This window comes from Fukomys damarensis, unplaced genomic scaffold (genome assembly GCF_012274545.1).
Source record: "Fukomys damarensis isolate Sample0158 unplaced genomic scaffold, DMR_v1.0_HiC HiC_scaffold_2, whole genome shotgun sequence".
Classification (NCBI taxonomy): domain Eukaryota; kingdom Metazoa; phylum Chordata; class Mammalia; order Rodentia; family Bathyergidae; genus Fukomys; species Fukomys damarensis.
In genome coordinates this window covers 11,348,025-11,361,354 of record NW_022900914.1, presented here as the reverse complement: position 1 = coordinate 11,361,354, position 13,330 = coordinate 11,348,025, and the positions used below count along the sequence as shown (strand labels likewise).

At 38.0% G+C, this 13,330-nt stretch overlaps 1 protein-coding gene across 2 annotated transcripts in view; it reads right to left on the bottom strand.

The window, feature by feature from the left end:
• Window positions 1-8,257, bottom strand: part of Lclat1 (lysocardiolipin acyltransferase 1) — a 153,804-nt gene extending 145,547 nt beyond the window's left edge. For both annotated transcript variants that reach the window (XM_010604671.3, XM_010604670.3), the window contains exon 1: window positions 8,088-8,257. The gene's annotated coding sequence lies outside the window, so the exon portion shown is untranslated. The remainder of the gene's footprint in view (window positions 1-8,087) is intronic.
• Window positions 8,258-13,330: the final 5,073 nt, after the last annotated feature.

Sequence of the window (13,330 nt, the reverse complement as noted above, 5' to 3'; positions counted from 1 at the left end):
GTCTTTTTATATAAATATAAATATATATATACATATATATATAAATTGAATTTTGGGAAACTTTAACGGTGCTGTCAACTTAGGAAAAAATTATCCCAATTTACTGTGCTGAGTTGGCATTGTACAGAAATTGACAGCCATATTGGTCTAGAAATGTTAATTATTTTTTATTTTTATTTTTTATTTTTTTCCATGTGTACAGGAGTAACACACTGTACTAAATATGTAAGGTCATATCTACGTGGGTTTGATTACAGAAACTAATAAAATATTCTCTAAATAATGAAAAAAAGACTAAGACTACAAGAGAAAGAAGCAATTTAAATATGTTAAGGGACCATTTTCATCTCCAGAATTAAGGATTATTTTAATGTTACATCATTACCTTTTCTGTTTTAATTTCCTTTTTAGTTTTATTTTAGGATTCCCTATTTTTAATGTTCATACAGAGATTTCTTTAACTGAAATACCGAATAGTTTCTCTGGTGTGAAAAACTGTAATAGTACACAGGATCCTAATGAGATAATTAATAATGTGAAATAGGAAGTAAAGGGCTAAAGGTGTAGGGAAAGTGGGAAGGGTGGGGGAAAGGTAATAAGGGGGAGGAAAAAAATATGAGAAACTGAAAAAATGGAAATAAAGTGTTTGTAAATGGGGAGGGGAGGAGGGGGTGAAGGGAGGACAGGGACAAGGGGAAAAAATGAGAATCAAGACCTATTATGCAAAGGTACAGGATCCCAATGATGAATGTAACTGTATTGTATATCTAGATTGTACCAATAAACTCAATAAAAAGAAAAAAAAAAGAAATTGGGGGAAAAAAAAACCCAATGAAGAGGCGTAAGAGTGTACACTCTTGTAATCCCAGCACTTGGGTGGCTGAGGCAGGAGGACTGCTGCAAGGTTGAGGCCAACCTGGGCTACATAGTAAGACCTTGTCTCAAAAAAGAAAAAAACAATAAAACAAACAAAATGAGTCCAATGAAGAAGATGATAAACAGCTCTGAAAGCCAAAAGGAACCTAAAAGGTTCCTCATAAATACTGTTCCTTAGGCATAAGAATGAACAGTTGATTCTCTAAATCTCAGAGAATAAATGTTAAGAAAGTAAAATACTCATTAAAAAGGTAAGATTGTGTCATCCTGTCAGATAAGTCTTTAAGTACTTTACATGCTGAAAATTAAAATAAACTGCAGTATTTATATACAAATTATTAAACTACCATCTCATAACTGAAACTAAGAAAGCCCAAACTTAAGTGATCAATGTAAAAATGTGTCCAAAAATAACCTGAGCTAACTTGATACAGACAAGTAACCCATCAGACAGCTGTGAACTTGTAAACAAGTAAGAATTACCTTAACATACCGACTATGGTGGGCTGTGGTTATACTCACTTAGTGTGTGATCATGGCAAATTATTTAACCTCTCTGGGTCTCAATCTCTGACTAGTAAAGCAGGACCAAAAATAATACCTACTTTGGTATAATAATTATCAGAATTAAATGACAAGGCAGACTGTTTTGAGCAGCTCTGGGAATAGGCTAACTGTTCTAAAGGACAGCTAGGAGCATGATCCTCATGCTGACACGTGAGTTACCGCAAGTCACACCCAGGGCTTAGTACCTCTGAAGCCTTCACAACCTCCGGGATGGTGCTGAGCACCCAGTGCAGGCTCAGTATTTATTAGCTAAGGACAAATGGTCTCTATGGGATCTAGAACTTGGAAGCTGCATGTTTTTCAATTTTTAACACGTGCAGGGACAGAAACTTTCCACCTCAAAAAAGCAATAGAACAGTTCTAATTACAACTATGTTCCTTTTGGAGATTTCATTTTACCAATTACTGCCTCTCAAAAGTGTTTCTGAAAGGCTGAATTCACTAGAGGGCATCAGGTATCAGGAGAAATCATATCAGAAATAACCATTAAAAGCAAAGACCCTGAAGGGTAATAAGGGAAAAGAAAAAAATGTGAGATAATGAAAAGATGAAAATAAAGTATTTGCAGATGGGGAGGGGAGGGGGGGTGTAGGGAGGGCAGGGGTAAGGGGAAAAAATGAGAATCAAGACTTGTCATGTAGAGGTACAAGATCCCAACAATGAATGTAACTGTACTGTATCCCTAAAATGTACCAATAAACTCAATTAAAGCTGAAAAAAAAAGCAAAGACCCACCTAACAGTTATTCTAACAGAAATATTGTGCCCAATTGTATAAAATGTGTATGTTAATTTAAAAATTATTCAATTGAACATACATTAAAATATTCAGAAGGAATTAAAGTGAAGATTCTGATGAGTTAGGTCATAAAACACTAATTCTATATTTACATGTCCTGGTATATAAGGAAGTAATTCAGATTACTATAACATCTAGGATCTTCCCCCCACTCTATTACATAGCCTCTCAACAATTTTATGTGATTTTAATGTTTATAAAAGCAAAACACACAAGCCAGGAATGGTGGCACACACCTATAAGCCCAGGACTCTGGGAGGCTGAGGCAGGGGGACTGCAAGTGCAAGTCCAGGATGGGCAAGTTAGGGATACTGTTTCAAAATTAAAATACAAGTACTGGGGATGTAGTTCTGTGTGAAGTCCCTGGGTTCAACTCCCAGTACCTCAGGAAAAAAGAAAGAAAAAGAAAAGCACACCAAATGGGATGACATTTGTTACTGTCCCTTGCACCAGACTCTAAGATACCACCGGTTATCAAAAAGAAGAGAGACAATACTAAGAGAAAATTACCAATTTCTAGAAGACTAAAGTTAATTATTTAAAACTAAATTATTTTAAAACATTCGTTCATCAACAAGGCCATGTTTCAAATATAAAAGATAATGTGGCACTGAAAGGGTCCAAAAGAGGTGTACTCAATACCTCGAGCTCCCGCTCATTGCAATTCACAGTAATAGAAAATGACAGAAAACCTGGTATCATTTATAGTACACTCATCATCATTATCAGAGCCCATCCTAGGGGAGCTACTTCACAACTCTGTGAGAAATGCAAATTCTATCCAGCAGGCAGAAGATTCAAGTGACTTCTGAGCCCCTCCCCAGCTCCTCCTCCTCCTCCATCCCCTACCTTCGCTGTTTTCTTACTTTTCCTTGAACCAGTCCTACTACTTGCCAGATCCCCTCACTGATAGCATTAAATAACAGGTTTGTTTTCTTACCTGCCTAAATTAGCATATTATCTTTAACACACTACACAATTCTCTTACGGAGGTTCAGGAATCAACACAAAAAGACACTCCAAACAGTGAATGTAAACTGTACCACAAAGGTCCACCTTTCAATGTAAGAAACCTTTGGCTTTTAAAAAAATAAATCAATTCTTTGTGAATTTGGTGGGTATGAATTAAGCTCTGCACACTGGAAGAAGTAAAAAAAAACAAATAAACAGATTTTACAACCAGCAAAGCTGACAATCAGATTTTGGATAATGGTGAAAGTGATGAATTGCAGCAACCATAACAAGCCATTGACTACTCATCTTCACTGCATGTTTGTCTGTTAGGAGACAGGGTCTCGCTGTGTGGTTCAGGCTACTCCCGAACTCATACGTAGCTATCCCATGCTGGCCTCAAACTCTCAGCAATCCTCCAGCCTCAGCCTCCCAAATGCCAGGATTCCAGGTGGGTGACACCTCACCTGACAAGCTCACTGCACATTTAAGATTCCCTTTAAATGGTTAAACCAACTGGGGAAAAATGGTCACTCTAATAGCACAACACACTTCAGGAGCCAAAAAGCAAAAGAGTTTGGTAGACTGCCCTATGGAAAGTTCTACAATTTCCCATTCTTTTGCATGACCAACATTCATCTACCCATCTACAAAAATAGGTAAACTTTTTACTTCACTGCAGAAATCACCAAGAGTCTTCTGTTTACTTTGATAAAGTATCAAGAGTATAATTACACAGAAAAGAAGGGTATAAGAAATGTGTTGATAACAGAGTCAACAAAGATTTCTAGACGAAGGTGACTCAAATCAAAATAGGGTGCCATCTAAGCCCACCAAGTGTTCCTCTGCCTGCTTTCTTTACCCCAAGACTAACATAAAGAAAATCATACATTTCAATTCCTCTTACTTGCCAAAGGCACATCACCTGCTCTCCTTGTTTAGAATTCTCATATATAAATCTGTGTGTGTATGAACACCTGCCTCTCACACTACACACACTGAACATATACTGACATATGTAACCATCTCTCCTGTACATAATGAATCAACTATCAGAAACAGTCAAGCCAGGAGAATTATTTTTCAAGATGAAAACCTGTTTATCATGGACTGGTGAGGCTATGAACAGAATTACATATAACCTGAAGCAGTAAGTCATTTTAAGGTAGGGTAGAAGAATAAAGAGAGGTACAAAGAGGACAAGGAAACTACAGTTCTAAACTTTACATCTCTGCCCTCCGTTTTGTGTTATCTGTCTGTCCCTTTTTTTCCCCCTTTATTCAACACTGGGGATTGAATCCAGGGCCCTCCTGCTGAGACCTTTTTACCATATTTTGAGACTGTCTCCCTAAATTGCTCAGGTAGCCCTGGAACTTTCCAACCTCCTGCCTCAGCCTCAGAAGCATCTGGAATTGCAGGCATGTGGCACTATGCCTGGCTTTTTTATCTCCTTTATTACCTTCAGACTTTGGTTAGACCCCTGCTTACCTCTGAGGTAGACATCTTCATCACTTAAGTAGTGTCTGTATTACAAGGTTTATTAGTCCTAAATTTGCCTAGCCTATCTCAGCCCCCTTTGACACTAAGGATACCAAAAAAGAGTATCTACAAATTTTCAGGATTTGCAGGGACATCCAATAACCAGGCTTACTATGTCTACTTTCAAACCCCTTGGAGCAAAGCCTAGGAGTTGCCAAAATGATAATCACTTCAAATTCCAGGAAAAGCAGTCTTGCAGACCACCCCACGATGACATCACTCCTCCCAGGCAGGAACAGTCACCTCATAGGAACCGAAATGCCCCTCAAACCGTAAGGATTCTTCCAGAGGTACCAAACCAGAAATGATAATGATGGACCTGATCCTGGCCCACCTCCACTAATCCGTAAGAGGTGGCCTTGTTCTTTTTTAAGCTGGTCTGTCTGAAAGTCTCTATCAAAGTGAGCCTTCTTCCCCAACTGCTCTTCCCTATTCACCCTTACTTTCTAACTCGGCCTAATAAATCCGCCTGCCCTTTTCACTGATGACTCCAGAAATCCTTTTCTGTGACAGCTCTATCAGCTTACACCACAGGGTGAGCTGAAGGTCCAGCTCTTCTTTTGGGGATCTCCTTGGACCTGTTTGGTGAGAATTTCATTATTTTTTAAATCCAGAGAGAACGGAGAGGAAGGCATAATTGTGATTTGTTTAATGAAAAAAATAGTTTCAAATAACAGTGACCCACAGCTAATCTTTTATGCATTGGTTAAGCACAGTACAAAAAATTCTATTACAAGGTTGAGGGTAAGTGGTTCTGGGCAAGACTTAATGAGGAAAATTACTGTAATAGAACTCTTGAGGGTTTTTCTAAAAATATTAGGAGGAACTGAGAGCACAGCTTAGTTGTAAAGTGTCTGCCTAACAACAGGCCCTGAGTTTGAACACTGGCACCGCAAAAAATAAATAAATAAAAATACTTAGGACAACCAAAATCTCTGAAATGAGTAAATAAGGAAATTTCCTCCTCCCTGCAAAATAAATAAACAAATGTTTAAAATTCTAAGATCTACCCTATAACAGATACTTTTTATCTAAATGTCATTAAAAAACCTCTTTTTCTATTTACTGGGCCTAAACTCGCTCTGCAAAGCCAGTTTCTCTCCCACTCTTCATTTTTGCTTTCTTGAATAAACCTTGCCACAGCTTTTGTTCATTTTGTTCAATTCTCTGAGGCAAGAAGAACCCAGAATCCAACTGCAGGAGAGGAGAGCCATCCAGAACCCAGTAACTTTTAGGTGGCGAGTCACTTTTAGACAAAAGTTACCCAATAATATTCTGGCCCAGATGAGTCCTCTCCTAGGCCACAGTTCTCAAAACCCTACCATCTCTTCAAGGCTACACTCCAAAACATCTGCTCCTCGAAGTTGCTCCTGTTTTGAACTCTTGAAACTTCTCATTACATGAACTATGCACTTGACCAGTGTTTGCTACTTTTATGCTGACATTCTTCTATATTGAGCTTCTAATTATACTGTATAAAAACTAGAACACACACATTCCACCTCCAATACAATTCTGTGGAGAAACACAGTAGCCTGTCCAAAAAAACATAACAAATCTTCGCCCAGTGGCACACCTGTAATCCTAGCACTCGGACTGACTGAGGCAGGAGGGCAGACAAATTCGAGCTCAGCCTGGGCAACTTAATGGAATCTTCTCTCAAAATATAAAGGGCTAGAGATACAGCTCACTGGAAAGGCCCTGGGCTGGAGCCCCAGTACCACAAAAAAGCAAGCATTTTATTTTGTTCTATAGAAATACAGAGGTAGTACTACTAGGGTCCTGCTTGGGGCCCGCTGGACCCTGGTGGGTCTTCAATGGCTGCCTACAGAGTATGAGGTTTTATTGTCCAGTAAGAGAGAATAACTCAAAGTTGTTCCATTCAAAAGTCATGTGATAAAGGTTTATTTCAGAAAAAGCTGTCCTCCGTCCACAGCTGCCAGATTAAAAGAAAGGAGGAACACCTAGAGCAAGGTCAGCAGTTGACTCACTCATAAAGGGTTTTAGAAGCAGAGTTCTCCATTACTACTTCCTAGCTCAGCAACTCCTGCCTGCACAAAAAATGTAATAAAACCAGGCCTCACCTCACTGGTTATTACACAAAATAATGCATATGGCTCACTGATATGCGCGGGTGACTGAGACATATATGACAACATCTGACACCCGACAGGCACACTGTGCTCTGGCACCAATTCTCTCTCATCAACTACGTGTCCTACATTTCAATTCACTTCTGACACTACCACAACTAGCATCAGATCCCACATGTTAAAGATCTCCAGCAAAACTGCCCTTTTAGATTTTTTTCCATTATTTCTCAGCCTTTTTGGCTGAGACCAATTCTATTTTAGATTTTTCCAGGATATCCACACTAATGTCTGACAGCTACAAATTCTGGAGCTCCCAAAAATCCTCATTCAGCTTCGAGAATTCACTACAACAACCTACAGAAATCAGCAAAAACACTATGGTACCTCAGCTTATCTCAGCTTACAAATCTGTTTTACAATTTTGGGGGCAATGGCTATGTTTGTGTTTTTGTGCGAAGGAGGGCTGTGGTCATGTTTGTCACCTGATGGACAGTTTGCAAACAGAAGCAAAATTTTGCCAAACATTCTTGTTTGCAAATGGAATTGTTTGCAAACAGAAGTTTTTATGAACCGAGGAAATGCTGTACTTAAACAGTTTTACTATAAAGGATATGTAGGGACAGGAGTCTGTAGGCAGGGAAAGAATAGAATAAGACCCTCACTGTGCTTTACTAAAGAAATTAGTAAAAATTCTTACTAAAAGCATCTTTTGCTTCCGCAGTTAGATTCGCTGGCCAACCTCAACTATGAGAGTTAAAACTTTATCAGAGGAATTCCTTTAGGAGCAACTAAAAGGACAAAGGTCGAGACAGAAACCAGAACTAGAAAGGTAACAGACAGTGCAATTAGTATAAGAATTTATAACTAAGGAAGGAATGTTCTCTAATGGAGAAATTAACCAGAGGAATACAATATTCAAATAATAAGCAAGTTACTCTATGCAGCAGAAACCTACATTCTAAACTCTAAGACACTTTGCATTTAATATTTTGAACTCTAAACAAAATGGTACATGATTCCTAATGTAAAGATTCAAGAAGAATCATGTTTTGTCCTGTGATAGAAATATATCGTTTTATTTTCTATCAACAGGAAGCTTGCAATACATCTGACAGAAACAGTACATGCTTTTCAATGAAAAGGTTATGGAAGAAACAGAACACTTCAACACAACATAAACAGAACTATAATTTCAAAAAGGATTGTGTCCAGATACATGAAGCAAGATAAAAATATCAAGCGTGGAAACCACTATGGACTTACCCAAGCTTTTACAGTACTGATTTTATAAGGTATGTTCTGTAGCCAGAAACTGCTTTGCTACTTGCTCATGGATTCAAAAGCATGTTTATTTTTCCATGGAACACACATATCATCTCATCCTTTTGTTGCCAGCTTCCCAGAAGAAAGTCCCAACTCAAGTCTTTCAGAGCCTATAAATACGACAAAAAGGAGAAAAAAAGAGAAAGCAGAGTTGAGGACAGTATACTAGTCTGGTCAGATGGTTCATGGTGTCAACAGGTTAAAATGGGCGTGTGGAACTGAAACACTCAAGCACTACTGATGGATTAAGGCAGAGCAACCCAAGAGGCCGGGAGGACTATGCCAGTCCAGTGCTTAAAATGAGAAGGTGAGATGGGAGGAAGCCGAGTTGAGACCACAGCCCAATTTGTGGCTGCCTTACAGGCTGCCGGGAGAGAGGGAGGTTGAAATATTTTGGCCAGGCCCATGGCCTGACAGCCACACTCTTAGATATAATTTAAATAACAAGGACAAAATCTGAGCCTACATCCTAACAAGAGAAGAAATGAGTAAAGGGAAGCTCCCCTCCCGACAATTTTAATACACGTACAAGTGATAAAAGAATTCTTAGGCATCCTAAATTTAATTACAAGGACTGAAGGGTAGAGAGGGAAAGAGATAAGGGAAGTTAATCAGTTAACAGGTGAAATCAACAAAACTTGCACATTTTCATGTCATATATTGGAATTTTGACTTAAATCCCATAACAGATGATGTTCCAATCCTCTGGACTTTTATTCTCAATCCATAATCAACAATTACTTCTTATACACTGCCCACCTATTCCAAAGCTTTCCCAGCTTTTCAGAATCACACCCCTCTTATCTAGAACAAAATAAGGTTTTATGTAAAAAACTTTTGCCTTTCTTCCCCAAATTTTCCTTATTAAAAGAAGCTCTTAGCTCTGGTTAGGCAAGAATATGTCCAACTACTACCTAGCCCTGCAGTTGTAGTTACTGAAATGTATCCCAGGACCTGGTCCTTTTTCTGGCTACTATCTGGCTCAACCAACCCTTTTATTTCAGAGATCCCTCCATCTCAAGAATTTTGGTTTATGTGTTCAAATTTCAAATGTGGTACAGGAACCTAAAGACTTTCCTGAAGGAAGAAAAACAAGCATGACCACACTCTACCTATTTCCTGGATACTGATTCTAATGCTAAATTACAAAGACCATTAGATTTTGGACAAAACTTTAAATATATTTTAGCAAGCCAATGGTTGCTTTTGTTTATACTTGTACTTATATGCTGACATCAAAATCAATGTTACCTAGTAATGAATATGGTATCTACCTATGTATAAATTTACAGTTTGTATCAGGTAAATCCAATCCACCACCCTTGGGTTGCATGTAGACCTAAAGAGCTAGTAATGTGGCCCCACAAGACTGTGGACTTTTAACATCATTATATGATTTTTTTTTTTTTTGGTACCAGGGATTAAACTCAGGTCCTTGAGCTTGCAAGGCAGGCCACCGAACAGCTGAGCTAAATCCCCAGCCCTCATTATATGATTTTTAGCAATACTTCTAATAACTTCATTTTAAGGTGCAGGAGCACAGACTGTCTAGGTATTAACAAAATGCTACACAGACATGGCCTAACTCTACCTCCTGGATCTGCCACACAAAACCAAACTGAAACCAGAGTTATCAGACATTATATGCACTTTGTGTTACTTCAGAGGGAGAGAAGGAGAAAGAAAACTATGCTTTAGAAACAACAGGGTTGGAAGAAAACTATGCTTCACAGGGCCAACAGATTGGGGGAAAATGGGGACAAAGAAAGAAAATAACTAAATAAATAAAAAGCCTTTTGGCTGGACTTACCAAAGTCACCCTCTCATGCCTCTTTTTAGGTCCCTTCATGTGATTTAGATTTGTATCTCCTGGTGATAAACTGTATCAACAATGCTTCCCTGTGCTTATTTGCATTTCTGTTTTCTCTGGAGAAATGTTTCTCAGATTCCTTATCCATTTTTCAGTTGTTATTTACCTTTTTATTGGTGAGTTGTGGAAGATCTTTATATTCAGAATCTAGATATAAGTCCCTTACAGATATGATGTGAAAACCCTCTCCCATTCTGTAATTTTTTTATGTGAAAGTAAAAAACAGTTGATTTTTAAATGTTTAGCTTGGATCTCTAACCCCGTTGAACTCACTCCCAAAACTAGGTTGTTTTTGAGGTGTATCTCTTGGGAATGTCTATGAAATGTCATCTACAAACAGGAACACTTTTCTCTCTTTTTCTTTTTTCTTTTTCATTCTAGTAGTACACAACAGAGACCTTAAAGGCATGTAGTAAATTTTATATGATTACTGTTACAACGTCTGTGCCCAAAAGCATCATCTTTAGAATCTATTTTATGAACTTGAGACCAATTTAAGATAAAAGATTTTTAAAGTTGATTTTTCTCTAAAGGTAAACTGGAGAGTAAAAACACAAAAGTTCAAAGGTCTTCTCTCACCCTTCTGACTCTTACTGATTAGTTAAATAACAAAAAAGATTCTCAGAATTGCTTACAAATAAAGGCCTTACAGTTTGATAACATACACGGTTAGGGATGATTGGGTTACTGTGTATGTTTCTGTGTGTCTATTTTCAGGTGTGTTTTATTTTAGTCGGTATTGTATACAGATTAAGTAGACACTCATGATATAACCCAAATATACTTTTGTTCACATGGCTTATCAATGAGTTAACAAGATATGTAAGATAAAATAAGTGAGTTAGAGCGGGGAATTTCCTCACAAGCACAAGGTCCTGAGTTCAATCTCGGGTACCAAATAAATAAATAAATAAATAAATAAATACGTGTGTTAACAAGAATAAAGATGTCTTAAAAGCTCATAACATATTTCTATCCATGTCCTTTAATTCTTGTCCATACAGTCATACCCTAAAACCTGTTAACAGGAATCTATATTATGCCTTAAGATTAAAACTAAGTAGGGACGGGAATTTAGCTCAATGGTACTACCACCTGCCTTGCAAGCGCAAGGTCCTGAGTTCGATCCCTAGTACCACACAAAAACAAACAAACAAAAAACTAAATAAATATATGTAAAGACTTCTATATACTTGTGAAGCTAATTATGCTAACCATGTTATATATTAAATACATTTGGGCTTCCCAAGTATACAGGCCTAAGTAGCAGAACTTGAGAAAAGTCTCTTACCACACTGGTGACACTACAGTTGCTTATAATGATGGACTTTTTCAGGTTTATGTTCATGTGACTGTTATATAATTGAATTATGATTAATAATTATATAAATGTTTCATATACAATGTAATTGTATTGTTAGATATGCCTAAATATTATAGTTAAAGAAGTGTCATAATGATTAAATATTGGACAGTAGTAAGCTATCAAGTACATCAAAAAATACCTTCTACTTAAATGACAGCTAATTAAAAGAAAACAAATTTACATAAGGGCTTCTTTATGTCATTTCATATTTTGTAATTGGGTAAAGGTAACTAAAGTTATTTTATACTAACATGAGAATTTTGATGTATTTTTAGAGATTAAAAAAAGTGATTCTAATATGGCATCATAATTGTTAAACTAAATGCTATGTTTGCTCTTGTCCCTCTCAGCTAGAAGCTGTCTTTCCCTCAATAAATGTTTCCTTTCATTTTGTTTTGTCTTTTTGGTTTTTTGAGGCAGGGTCTTCCTTTGTAATTCTGGCTGGCCTCAAACTCACGGCAATCCTCCTACCTCAGCCTCCCTAGTGTTAGGATTGCAGGCATGAACCACCATGCCCAGCCCAATATTCCCTACCTTAATCTCTGTTGTTCTTAGAATTCACTCTTTGATTTTAGAAAACATGAAATTGGCATTTCAGATATTTAGCAGGTTGGGAGTTAATATTTTCCTTACATCGTTTGAAGGTCTTATATCATATGCCCTATATCAATACTACACATTACAATCCTTTACACTGTGTGATGATCCATTAGCTGTAGGCTAATCTCTCATGTGTCCTTGCCATCTTTTTGTGACTACTGAAAAGTGATGTTGATACAAATACTGTAGGCAGCCAGACAGGGCAGGGCCCTCAGAAGTCAGTGCAGAGGATGAGAACAGCTCAGAGCTGTGGCTGGAGGCGTGTCTGAAGATTAAAATCACAATGGCAACGTTTGCCTGCTTCCCTACTGGATACTGGTGCCACTCTTTTGGGGTGGGCCATTCTCTTCTTCCAACTAAGACTAAGACCACTAAGACTACTAAGACTAAACAGACTTAAGACTAACACTACAGGTTATCGACCGAGGTTAATGATATCATCCATATAACCTTGTTACTACTGGGTCAATATTACCCAAGTGACCATACTTATAATCTTGTTGGTTGATTAGTTTTTACCCACATTGTACCCACCCCTTGTGACTCTGCTCTATAAAACTTACTTTGAGAAGTAGGTTCATTGGCAACCCATTCAGGACCCCTCCTATCCCTCAGAAGCTGTTCTTATTCCACATTACTGTTCCCCAGTAAATGTTCCTACTCTTAACTTTTGCTATTCCAGAGAAATCATTCTTTGACTTTGGGGAATCTGACAAACTCAGCGTATCTGACATCTAGTAAGTTTGGGGGTTACATCTATTCCCCATGTATCAATGGTTCTTCAAAAGACCCCAATAGTCCTGACTCCTTTAGAACCAACACAATGGGACTTTTGGTTCCTGGCTATTGGTAATAATTCTACATAATTTTTTTTTGGGGGGGGATCATTTCACAAATTATGATTAGGCCTAGTTTTTCTATCTACAGGCTATGGCACGTCGAGACATATCTCCATTTTTACCTTGGGTCACAGCTAAAACCTCAGTGGTCCCATGATGCTGTGATATTCCAGGGCAGGATTACTCCTGTCTCAAAATAAAGTAAAAAAGATCTGATAAAGGGCCCTGGGTTCCATCCCTAGTACTGAAAGAAAAAAAAATTATGGAGGGAGAGGAAGAATTTTAGAAATATGCAATACTGGTGCTTGATAAAATGCAGATTTAAGTGGGGAATTAGAAAGATGCAGCAGCTAGGGACCTACGAGGGATTTTGAACACAATTACTAAGCGCTGATGGCACTGCCTTTCACTCATCCTGTGCCCTAAGACCCTCACATGTGCATCTCTCCGTCACTCTCTTCCTACCTTTTCACCACTCGACCAATCCCCATAAGTCCTAGGTTAAATG